This window comes from Schistocerca gregaria, unplaced genomic scaffold (genome assembly GCF_023897955.1).
Source record: "Schistocerca gregaria isolate iqSchGreg1 unplaced genomic scaffold, iqSchGreg1.2 ptg000356l, whole genome shotgun sequence".
NCBI classification, from domain to species: Eukaryota; Metazoa; Arthropoda; class Insecta; order Orthoptera; family Acrididae; genus Schistocerca; species Schistocerca gregaria.
Window position 1 is genome coordinate 1,364,001 of NW_026061815.1, and position 13,371 is coordinate 1,377,371.

The window sequence follows — 13,371 nt, forward strand, 5'->3', positions numbered from 1 at the left end:
TACTACATATGAACACTTTTCACATTCTCCCGTGCAACTCGGCTGCTAGTCCTCCTATCATGCAGAATCTTAAGGTCCTAGCTCATGTCCAAGGCAAAAGCCAGCTAAAAAGTCAATAATCGATTCCTAAAACTTGAATTGTACTACTTCTTACTGGCTATTACATCATCTTAGGAGCTTCATCTGTGTTCTACTATGGTGATTTTAGTGTCTCCGCATACCGCAGCACGCGACATAGCTTTGCAGACGATCAGTACAATCGTTTCAGAGAGAAGAGCGGCCAATGTGAGGATCTGGCTTTAAGTCGATTCGATAACAAATGACGAAAACGGACCGATTTCTCAGGTTTTTACTACATATGAACACTTTTCACATTCTCCCGTGCAACTCGGCTGCTAGTCCTCCTTTCATGCAGAATCATAAGGTCCTAGCTCATGTCCAAGGCACCAAAGCCAGCTAAAAGGTCAATAATCGATTCCTAAAACTTGAATTGTACTACTTCTTACTGGCTATTACATCAACTTAGATGCTTCATCTGTGTTCTACTATGGTTCTTTTAGTGTCTCAGCATACCGCAGTACGCGACATAGATTTGCAGACGATAAGTACAACCGTTTCAGAGAGAAGTGCGGCCAATGTGACGATCTGGCTTTAAGCCGATTCAATAACAAATGACGAAAACGGACGGATGTCTCAGGTTTTTACTACATGTGAACACTTTTCACATTCTCCCGTGCAACTGGGGTGCTCGTCCTCCTTTTATGCAGAATCTTTAAGTCATAGCTCATGTCCAAGTCACCAAAGCCAGCTAAAAAGTCAATAATCGATATCTAAAACTTGAATTGGACTACTTCTTACTGGCTATTACATCAACTTAGAAGCTTCATCTGTGTTCTACTACGGTGCTTTTAGTTTCTCCGCATATCGCAGCACGCGACATAGTTTTGCAGTCGATAAGCACAACCGTTTCAGAGAGAAGAGCGGCCAATGTGACGATGTGGCTTTAAGTCGATTCGATAACAAATTACGAAAACGGACGGATTTCTCAGGTTTTTACTACATATGAACACTTTTCACATTCTCCCGTGCAACTGGGCTGCTAGTCCTCCTTTCATGCAGAATCTTAAGGTCCTTGCTCATGTCCAAGGCACGAAAGCCAGGTAAAAAGTCAATAATCGATACCTAAAACTTGAATTCTACTACTTCTTACTGGCTATTACATCAACTTAAAAGCTTCATCTGTGTTCTACTATGGTGCTTTTAGTGTCTCCACATACCGCAGTACGCGACATAGCTTTGCAGACGATAAGTACAACCGTTTCAGAGAGAAGAGTAGCCAATGTGACGATTTGGCTTTAAGTCGATTCTATAACAAATGACGAAAACGGACGGATTTCTCAGGTTTTTACTACATATGAAAACTTTTCACAGTCTCCCGTGCAACTCGGCTGCTAGTCATTCTTTCATGCAGAATGTCAAGGTCCTAGCTCATGTCCAAGGCACCAAAGCCAGCTAAAAAGTCAATAATCGATACCTAAAACTTGAATTGTACTACTTCTTACTGGCTATTACATCAACTTAGAAGCTTCATCTGTGTTCTACTATGGTGCTTTTTGTGTCTCCGCATACCGCAGCACGCGACATAGCTTTGCAGACGATAAGTACAACCGTTTCAGAGAGAAGAGCGGCCAATGTGACGATCTGGCTTTAAGCCGATTCAATAACAAATGACGAAAACGGACGGATGTCTCAGGTTTTTACTACATGTGAACACTTTTCACATTCTCCCGTGCAACTAGGCTGCTAGTCCTCCTTTTATGCAGAATCTTTAAGTCATAGCTCATGTCCAAGGCACCAAAGCCAGCTAAAAAGTCAATAATCGATATCTAAAACTTGAATTGGACTACTTCTTACTGGCTATTACATCAACTTAGATGCTTCATCTGTGTTCTACTACGGTGCTTTTAGTTTCTCCGCATATCGCAGCACGCGACATAGTTTTGCAGTCGATAAGCACAACCGTTTCAGAGAGAAGAGCGGCCAATGTGACGATGTGGCTTTAAGTCGATTCGATAACAAATGACGAAACCGGACGGATTTCTCAGGTTTTTACTACATATGAACACTTTTCACATTCTCCCGTGCAACTCGGCTGATAGTCCTCCTTTCATGCGGAATCTTAAGGTCCTTGCTCATGTCCAAGGCACGAAAGCCAGGTAAAAAGTCAATAATCGCTACCTAAAACTTGAATTCTACTTCTTCTTACTGGCTATTACATCAACTTAGAAGCTTCATCTGTGTTCTACTATGGTGCTTTTAGTGTCTCCACATACCGCAGCACGCGACATAGCTTTGCAGACGATAAGTACAACCGTTTCAGAGAGAAGAGTAGCCAATGTGTCGATTTGGCTTTAAGTCGATTCGATAACAAATGACGAAAACGGACGGATTTCTCAGGTTTTTACTACATATGAAAACTTTTCACAGTCTCCCGTGCAACTCGGCTGCTAGTCCTTCTTTCATGCAGAATGTCAAGGTCCTAGCTCATGTCCAAGGCACCAAAGCCAGCTAAAAAGTCAATAATCGATACCTAAAACTTGAATTGTACTACTTCTTACTGGCTATTACATCAACTTAGAAGCTTCATCTGTGTTCTACTATGGTGCTTTTAGTGTCTCGGCATACCGCAGCACGCGACATAGCTTTGCAGACGATAAGTACAACCGTTTCAGAGAGAAGAGCGGCCAATGTGACGATCTGGCTTTAAGTCGATTCGATAACAAATGACGAAAACGGACGGATTTCTCAGGTTTTTACTACATATGAACACTTTTCACAGTCTCCCGTGCAACTGGGCTGCTAGTCCTCCTTTTATGCAGAATCTTAAAGTCCTGGCTCACGTCCAAGGCACGAAAGCCAGCTAAAAAGTCAATAATCGATACCTAAATCTTGAATTGCACTACTTATTACTGGCTATTACATCAACTTAGAAGCTTCATCTGTGTTCTACTATGGTGCTTTTCCTGTTTCCGCTTACGGCAACACGCGACATAGCTTTGCAGACGGTAAGCACAACCGTATCAGAGAGAAGACCGGCCAATGTGACGATCTGGCTTTATGTCGATTCGATAGCAAATGACGAAAAAGGACGGATTTCTCAGGTTATTACTACATATGAACACTTTTCACATTCTCCCGTGCAACTCGGCTGCTAGTTTTCCTTTCATGCAGAATCTTGAGGTCCTAGCTCATGTCAAAGGCACCAAAGCCAGCTAAAAAGTCAATAATCGATACCTAAAACATGAATTGTTCTACTTCTTACTGGCTATTGCATCAAGTTAGAAGCTTCATCTGTGTTCTACTATGGTGATTTTAGTGTCTCCGCATACCGCAGCACGCGACATAGCTTTGCAGACGATAAGTACAACCGTTTCAGAGAGAAGAGCGGCCAATGTGACGATCTGGCTTTAAGTCGATTCGATAACAAATGACGAAAACGTACGGATTTCTCAGGTTTTTACTACATATGAACACTTTTCACATTCTCCCGTGCAACTGGGCTGCTAGTCCTCCTTTTATGCAGAATCTTAAGGTCCTAGCTCATGTCCAAGGCACCAAAGCCAGCTAAAAATTCAATAATCGTTACCTAAATCTTGAATTGGACTACTTCTTACTGGCTATTACATCAACGTAGAAGCTTCATCTGTGTTCTACTATGGTGCTGTTACTGTTTCCACCTACGGCAACACGCGACATAGCTTTGCAGACGATAAGTACAACCGTTTCAGAGAGAAGAGCGGCCAATGTGACGATCTGGCTTTAAGTCGATTCGATAACAAATGACGAAAACGGACGGATTTCTCAGGTTTTTACTACATATGAACACTTTTCACATTCTCCCGTGCAACTCGGCTGCTAGTCCTCCTTTCATGCAGAATCTTAAGGTCCTAGCTCATGTCCAAGGCACCAAAGCCAGCTAAAAAGTCAATAACCGATACCTAAAACTTGAATTGTACTACTTCTTACTGGCTATTACATCATCTTAGGAGCTTCATCTGTGTTCTACTATGGTGCTTTTAGTGTCTCCGAATACCGCAGTACGCGACATAGCTTTGCAGACGATTAGTACAACCGTTTCAGAGAGCAGAGCGGCCAATGTGACGATCTGGCTTTAAGTCGATTCGATAACAAATGACGAAGACAGACGGATTTCTCAGGTTTTTACTACATATGAACACTTTTCACATTCTCCCGTGCAACGCGGCTGCTAGTCCTCCATTCATGCAGAATCTTAAGGTCCTAGCTCATGTCCAAGGCACCAAAGCCAGCTAAAAGGTCAATATTCAATACCTAAAACTTGAATTGTACTACTTCTTACTGGCTATTACATCAACTTAGAAGCTTGATCTGTGTTCTACTATGGTGCTTTTAGTGTCTCAGCATAACGCAGTACGTGACATAGCTTTGCAGACGATAAGTACAACGGTTTCAGAGAGAAGAGCGGCCAATGTGACGATCTGACTTTAAGTCGATTCAATAACAAATGACGAAAACGGACGGATGTCTCTTGTTTTTACTACATGTGAAGACTTTTCACATTCTCCCGTGCAACTGGGCTGCTAGTCCTCCTTTTATGCAGAATCTTAAAGTCCTAGCTCATGTCCAAGGCAAAAGCCAGCTAAAAAGTCAATAATCGATTCCTAAAACTTGAATTGTACTACTTCTTACTGGCTATTACATCAACTTAGATGCTTCATCTGTGTTCTACTATGGTGATTTTAGTGTCTCCGCATACCGCAGCACGCGACATAGCTTTGCAGACGATCAGTACAACCGTTTCAGAGAGAAGAGCGGCCAATGTGAAGATCTGGCTTTAAGTCGATTCGATAACAAATGACGAAAACGGACCGATTTCTCAGGTTTTTACTACATATGAACACTTTTCACATTCTCCCGTGCAACTCGGCTGCTAGTCCTCCTTTCATGCAGAATCATAAGGTCCTAGCTCATGTCCAAGGCACCAAAGCCAGCTAAAAGGTCAATAATCGATTCCTAAAACTTGAATTGTACTACTTCTTACTGGCTATTACATCAACTTAGAAGCTTCATCTGTGTTCTACTACGGTGCTTTTAGTTTCTCCGCATATCGCAGCACGCGACATAGTTTTGCAGTCGATAAGCACAACCGTTTCAGAGAGAAGAGCGGCCAATGTGAAGATGTGGCTTTAAGTCGATTCGATAACAAATGACGAAAACGGACGGATTTCTCAGGTTTTTACTACATATGAACACTTTTCACATTCTCCCGTGCAACTCGGCTGATAGTCCTCCTTTCATGCGGAATCTTAAGGTCCTTGCTCATGTCCAAGGCACGAAAGCCAGGTAAAAAGTCAATAATCGCTACCTAAAACTTGAATTCTACTTCTTCTTACTGGCTATTACATCAACTTAGAAGCTTCATCTGTGTTCTACTATGGTGCTTTTAGTGTCTCCACATACCGCAGCACGCGACATAGCTTTGCAGACGATAAGTACAACCGTTTCAGAGAGAAGAGTAGCCAATGTGTCGATTTGGCTTTAAGTCGATTCGATAACAAATGACGAAAACGGACGGATTTCTCAGGTTTTTACTACATATGAAAACTTTTCACAGTCTCCCGTGCAACTCGGCTGCTAGTCCTTCTTTCATGCAGAATGTCAAGGTCCTAGCTCATGTCCAAGGCACCAAAGCCAGCTAAAAAGTCAATAATCGATACCTAAAACTTGAATTGTTCTACTTCTTACTGGCTATTGCATCATCTTAGAAGCTTCATCTGTGTTCTACTATGGTGATTTTAGTGTCTCAGCATACCGCAGCACGCGACATAGCTTTGCAGACGATAAGTACAACCGTTTCAGAGAGAAGAGGGGCCAATGTGACGATCTGGCTTTAAGTCGATTCGATAACAAATGACGAAAACGGATTTCTCAGGTTTTAACTACATATGAACACTTTTCACAGTCTCCCGTGCAACTGGGCTGCTAGTCCTCCTTTTATGCAGAATCTTAAAGTCCTGGCTCATGTCCAAGGCACGAAAGCCAGCTAAAAAGTCAATAATCGATACCTAAATCTTGAATTGGACTACTTATTACTGGCTATTACATCAACTTAGAAGCTTCATCTGTGTTCTACTATGGTGCTTTTCCTCTTTCCGCCTACGGCAACACGCAACATAGCTTTGCAGACGATAAGTACAACCGTTTCAGAGAGAAGAGCGGCCAATGTGACGATCTGGCTTTAAGTCGATTCGATAACAAATGACGAAAACGGACGGCCTTCTCAGGTTTTTACTACATATGAACACTTTTCACATTCTCCCGTGCAACTCGGCTGCTAGTCCTCCTTTCATGCAGAATCTTAAGGTCCTAGCTCATGTCCAAGGCACCAAAGCCAGCTAAAAAGTCAATAACCGATACCTAAAACTTGAATTGTACTACTTCTTACTGGCTATTACATCATCTTAGGAGCTTCATCTGTGTTCTACTATGGTGCTTTTAGTGTCTCCGAATACCGCAGTACGCGACATAGCTTTGCAGACGATAAGTACAACCGTTTCAGAGAGCAGAGCGGCCAATGTGACGATCTGGCTTTAAGTCGATTCGATAACAAATGACGAAGACAGACGGATTTCTCAGGTTTTTACTACATATGAACACTTTTCACATTCTCCCGTGCAACGCGGCTGCTAGTCCTCCATTCATGCAGAATCTTAAGGTCCTAGCTCATGTCCAAGGCACCAAAGCCAGCTAAAAGGTCAATATTCAATACCTAAAACTTGAATTGTACTACTTCTTACTGGCTATTACATCAACTTAGAAGCTTGATCTGTGTTCTACTATGGTGCTTTTAGTGTCTCAGCATAACGCAGTACGTGACATAGCTTTGCAGACGATAAGTACAACGGTTTCAGAGAGAAGAGCGGCCAATGTGACGATCTGACTTTAAGTCGATTCAATAACAAGTGACGAAAACGGACGGATGTCTCAGGTTTTTACTACATGTGAACACTTTTCACATTCTCCCGTGCAACTGGGCTGCTAGTCCTCTTTTTATGCAGAATCTTAAAGTCCTAGCTCATGTCCAAGGCAAAAGCCAGCTAAAAAGTCAATAATCGATTCCTAAAACTTGAATTGTACTACTTCTTACTGGCTATTACATCAACTTAGATGCTTCATCTGTGTTCTACTATGGTGATTTTAGTGTCTCCGCATACCGCAGCACACGACATAGCTTTGCAGACGATCAGTACAATCGTTTCATAGAGAAGAGCGGCCAATGTGAGGATCTGGCTTTAAGTCGATTCGATAACAAATGACGAAAACGGTCCGATTTCTCAGGTTTTTACTACATATGAACACTTTTCACATTCTCCCGTGCAACTCGGCTGCTAGTCCTCCTTTCATGCAGAATCATAAGGTCCTAGCTCATGTCCAAGGCACCAAAGCCAGCTAAAAGGTCAATAATCGATTCCTAAAACTTGAATTGTACTACTTCTTACTGGCTATTACATCAACTTAGATGCTTCATCTGTGTTCTACTATGGTTCTTTTAGTGTCTCAGCATACCGCAGTACGCGACATAGATTTGCAGACGATAAGTACAACCGTTTCAGAGAGAAGTGCGGCCAATGTGACGATCTGGCTTTAAGCCGATTCAATAACAAATGACGAAAACGGACGGATGTCTCAGGTTTTTACTACATGTGAACACTTTTCACATTCTCCCGTGCAACTGGGCTGCTCGTCCTCCTTTTATGCAGAATCTTTAAGTCATAGCTCATGTCCAAGGCACCAAAGCCAGCTAAAAGGTCAATAATCGATTCCTAAAACTTGAATTGTACTACTTCTTACTGGCTATTACATCAACTTAGAAGCTTCATCTGTGTTCTACTACGGTGCTTTTAGTTTCTCCGCATATCGCAGCAGGCGACATAGTTTTGCAGTCGATAAGCACAACCGTTTCAGAGAGAAGAGCGGCCAATGTGACGATGTGGCTTTAAGTCGATTCGATAACAAATGACGAAACCGGACGGATTTCTCAGGTTTTTACTACATATGAAAACTTTTCACATTCTCCCGTGCAACTGGGCTGCTAGTCCTCCTTTTATGCAGAATCATAAGGTCCTAGCTCATGTCCAAGGCACCAAAGCCAGCTAAAAGGTCAATAATCGATTCCTAAAACTTGAATTGTACTACTTCTTACTGGCTATTACATCAACTTAGGTGCTTCATCTGTGTTCTACTATGGTTCTTTTAGTGTCTCAGCATACCGCAGTACGCGACATAGATTTGCAGACGATAAGTACAACCGTTTCAGAGAGAAGTGCGGCCAATGTGATGATCTGGCTTTAAGCCGATTCAATAACAAATGACGAAAACGGACGGATGTCTCAGGTTTTTACTACATGTGAACACTTTTCACATTCTCCCGTGCAACTGGGCTGCTCGTCCTCCTTTTATGCAGAATCTTTAAGTCATAGCTCATGTCCAAGGCACCAAAGCCAGCTAAAAAGTCAATAATCGATATCTAAAACTTGAATTGGACTACTTCTTACTGGCTATTACATCAACTTAGAAGCTTCATCTGTGTTCTACTACGGTGCTTTTAGTTTCTCCGCATATCGCAGCACGCGACATAGTTTTGCAGTCGATAAGCACAACCGTTTCAGAGAGAAGAGCGGCCAATGTGACGATGTGGCTTTAAGTCGATTCGATAACAAATGACGAAAACGGACGGATTTCTCAGGTTTTTACTACATATGAACACTTTTCACATTCTCCCGTGCAACTCGGCTGATAGTCCTCCTTTCATGCAGAATCTTAAGGTCCTTGCTCATGTCCAAGGCACGAAAGCCAGGTAAAAAGTCAATAATCGATACCTAAAACTTGAATTCTACTACTTCTTACTGGCTATTACATCAACTTAGAAGCTTCATCTGTGTTCTACTATGGTGCTTTTAGTGTCTCCACATACCGCAGTACGCGACATAGCTTTGCAGACGATAAGTACAACCGTTTCAGAGAGAAGAGTAGCCAATGTGACGATTTGGCTTTAAGTCGATTCTATAACAAATGACGAAAACGGACGGATTTCTCAGGTTTTTACTACATATGAACACTTTTCACAGTCTCCCGTGCAACTCGGCTGCTAGTCATTCTTTCATGCAGAATGTCAAGGTCCTAGCTCATGTCCAAGGCACCAAAGCCAGCTAAAAAGTCAATAATCAATACCTAAAACTTGAATTGTACTACTTCTTACTGGCTATTACATCAACTTAGAAGCTTCATCTGTGTTCTACTATGGTGCTTTTTGTGTCTCCGCATACCGCAGCACGCGACATAGCTTTGCAGACGATAAGTACAACCGTTTCAGAGAGAAGAGCGGCCAATGTGACGATCTGGCTTTAAGCCGATTCAATAACAAATGACGAAAACGGACGGATGTCTCAGGTTTTTACTACATGTGAACACTTTTCACATTCTCCCGTGCAACTAGGCTGCTAGTCCTCCTTTTATGCAGAATCTTTAAGTCATAGCTCATGTCCAAGGCACCAAAGCCAGCTAAAAAGTCAATAATCGATATCTAAAACTTGAATTGGACTACTTCTTACTGGCTATTACATCAACTTAGATGCTTCATCTGTGTTCTACTACGGTGCTTTTAGTTTCTCCGCATATCGCAGCACGCGACATAGTTTTGCAGTCGATAAGCTCAACCGTTTCAGAGAGAAGAGCGGCCAATGTGACGATGTGGCTTTAAGTCGATTCGATAACAAATGACGAAACCGGACGGATTTCTCAGGTTTTTACTACATATGAAAACTTTTCACAGTCTCCCGTGCAACTCGGCTGCTAGTCCTTCTTTCATGCAGAATGTCAAGGTCCTAGCTCATGTCCAAGCACCAAAGCCAGCTAAAAAGTCAATAATCGATACCTAAAACTTGAATTGTACTACTTCTTACTGGCTATTACATCAACTTAGAAGCTTCATCTGTGTTCTACTATGGTGCTTTTAGTGTCTCGGCATACCGCAGCACGCGACATAGCTTTGCAGACGATAAGTACAACCGTTTCAGAGAGAAGAGCGGCCAATGTGACGATCTGGCTTTAAGTCGATTCGAAAACAAATGACGAAAACGGACGGATTTCTCAGGTTTTTACTACATATGAACACTTTTTACATTCTCTCGTGCAACTCGGCTGCTAGTCCTCCTTTCATGCAGAATCTTAAGGTCCTAGCTCATGTCCAAGGTACCGAAGCCAGCTAAAAAGTCAATAATCGATACCTAAAACTTGAATTGTTCTACTTCTTACTGGCTATTGCATCATCTTAGAAGCTTCATCTGTGTTCTACTATGGTGATTTTAGTGTCTCCGCATACCGCAGCACGCGACATAGCTTTGCAGACGATAAGTACAACCGTTTCAGAGAGAAGAGGGGCCAATGTGACGATCTGGCTTTAAGTCGATTCGATAACAAATGACGAAAACGGATTTCTCAGGTTTTTACTACATATGAACACTTTTCACAGTCTCCCGTGCAACTGGGCTGCTAGTCCTCCTTTTATGCAGAATCTTAAAGTCCTGGCTCACGTCCAAGGCACGAAAGCCAGCTAAAAAGTCAATAATCGATACCTAAATCTTGAATTGGACTACTTGTTACTGGCTATTACATCAACTTAGAAGCTTCATCTGTCTTCTACTATGGTGCTTTTCCTGTTTCCGCCTACGGCAACACGCGACATAGCTTTGTAGACGGTAAGCACAACCGTATCAGAGAGAAGACCGGCCAATGTGACGATCTGGCTTTATGTCGATTCGATAGCAAATGACGAAAAAGGACGGATTTCTCAGGTTATTACTACATATGAACACTTTTCACATTCTCCCGTGCAACTCGGCTGCTAGTTTTCCTTTCATGCAGAATCTTAAGGTCCTAGCTCATGTCCAAGGCAAAAGCCAGCTAAAAAGTCAATAATCGATTCCTAAAACTGGAATTGTACTACTTCTTACTGGCTATTACATCAACTTAGATGTTTCATCTGTGTTCTACTATGGTGATTTTAGTGTCTCCGAATACCGCAGTACGCGACATAGCTTTGCAGACGATAAGTACAACCGTTTCAGAGAGCAGAGCGGCCAATGTGACGATCTGGCTTTAAGTCGATTCGATAACAAATGACGAAAACAGACGGATTTCTCAGGTTTTTACTACATATGAACACTTTTCACTTTCTCCCGTGCAACGCGGCTGCTAGTCCTCCATTCATGCAGAATCTTAAGGTCCTACCTCATGTCCAAGGCACCAAAGCCAGCTAAAAGGTCAATATTCAATACCTAAAACTTGAATTGTACTACTTCTTACTGGCTATTACGTCAACTTAGAAGTTTGATCTGTGTTCTACTATGGTGCTTTTAGTGTCTCAGCATAACGCAGTACGTGACATAGCTTTGCAGACGATAAGTACAACCGTTTCAGAGAGAAGAGCGGCCAATGTGACGATCTGACTTTAAGTCGATTCAATAACAAATGACGAAAACGGACGGATGTCTCAGGTTTTTACTACATGTGAAGACTTTTCACATTCTCCCGTGCAATTGGGCTGCTAGTCCTCCTTTTATGCAGAATCTTAAAGTCCTAGCTCATGTCCAAGGCAAAAGCCAGCTAAAAAGTCAATAATCGATTCCTAAAACTTGAATTGTACTACTTCTTACTGGCTATTACATCAACTTAGATGCTTCATCTGTGTTCTACTATGGTGATTTTAGTGTCTCCGCATACCGCAGCACGTGACATAGCTTTGCAGACGATCAGTACAACCGTTTCAGAGAGAAGAGCGGCCAATGTGACGATCTGGCTTTAAGTCGATTCGATAACAAATGACGAAAACGGACCGATTTCTCAGGTTTTTACTACATATGAACACTTTTCACATTCTCCCGTGCAACTCGGCTGCTAGTCCTCCTTTCATGCAGAATCATAAGGTCCTAGCTCATGTCCAAGGCACCAAAGCCAGCTAAAAGGTCAATAATCGATTCCTAAAACTTGAATTGTACTACTTCTTACTGGCTATTACATCAACTTAGAAGCTTCATCTGTGTTCTACTACGGTGCTTTTAGTTTCTCCGCATATCGCAGCACGCGACATTTTTTTGCAGTCGATAAGCACAACCGTTTCAGAGAGAAGAGCGGCCAATGTGAAGATGTGGCTTTAAGTCGATTCGATAACAAATGACGAAAACGGACGGATTTCTCAGGTTTTTACTACATATGAACACTTTTCACATTCTCCCGTGCAACTCGGCTGCTAGTCCTCCTTTCATGCAGAATCATAAGGTCCTAGCTCATGTCCAAGGCACCAAAGCCAGCTAAAAGGTCAATAATCGATTCCTAAAACTTGAATTGTACTACTTCTTACTGGCTATTACATCAACTTAGATGCTTCATCTGTGTTCTACTATGGTTCTTTTAGTGTCTCAGCATACCGCAGTACGCGACATAGATTTGCAGACGATAAGTACAACCGTTTCAGAGAGAAGTGCGGCCAATGTGACGATCTGGCTTTAAGCCGATTCAATTACAAATGACGAAAACGGACGGATGTCTCAGGTTTTTACTACATGTGAACACTTTTCACATTCTCCCGTGCAACTGGGCTGCTCGTCCTCCTTTTATGCAGAATCTTTAAGTCATAGCTCATGTCCAAGGCACCAAAGCAAGCTAAAAGGTCAATAATCGATTCCTAAAACTTGAATTGTACTACTTCTTACTGGCTATTACATCAACTTAGAAGCTTCATCTGTGTTCTACTACGGTGCTTTTAGTTTCTCCGCATATCGCAGCAGGCGACATAGTTTTGCAGTCGATAAGCACAACCGTTTCAGAGAGAAGAGCGGCCAATGTGACGATGTGGCTTTAAGTCGATTCGATAACAAATGACGAAACCGGACGGATTTCTCAGGTTTTTACTACATATGAACACTTTTCACATTCTCCCGTGCAACTGGGCTGCTAGTCCTCCTTTTATGCAGAATCATAAGGTCCTAGCTCATGTCCAAGGCACCAAAGCCAGCTAAAAGGTCAATAATCGATTCCTAAAACTTGAATTGTACTACTTCTTACTGGCTATTACATCAACTTAGGTGCTTCATCTGTGTTCTACTATGGTTCTTTTAGTGTCTCAGCATACCGCAGTACGCGACATAGATTTGCAGACGATAAGTACAACCGTTTCAGAGAGAAGTGCGGCCAATGTGACGATCTGGCTTTAAGTCGATTCGATAACAAATGACGAAAACGGACGGATTTCTCAGGTTTTTACTACATATGAAA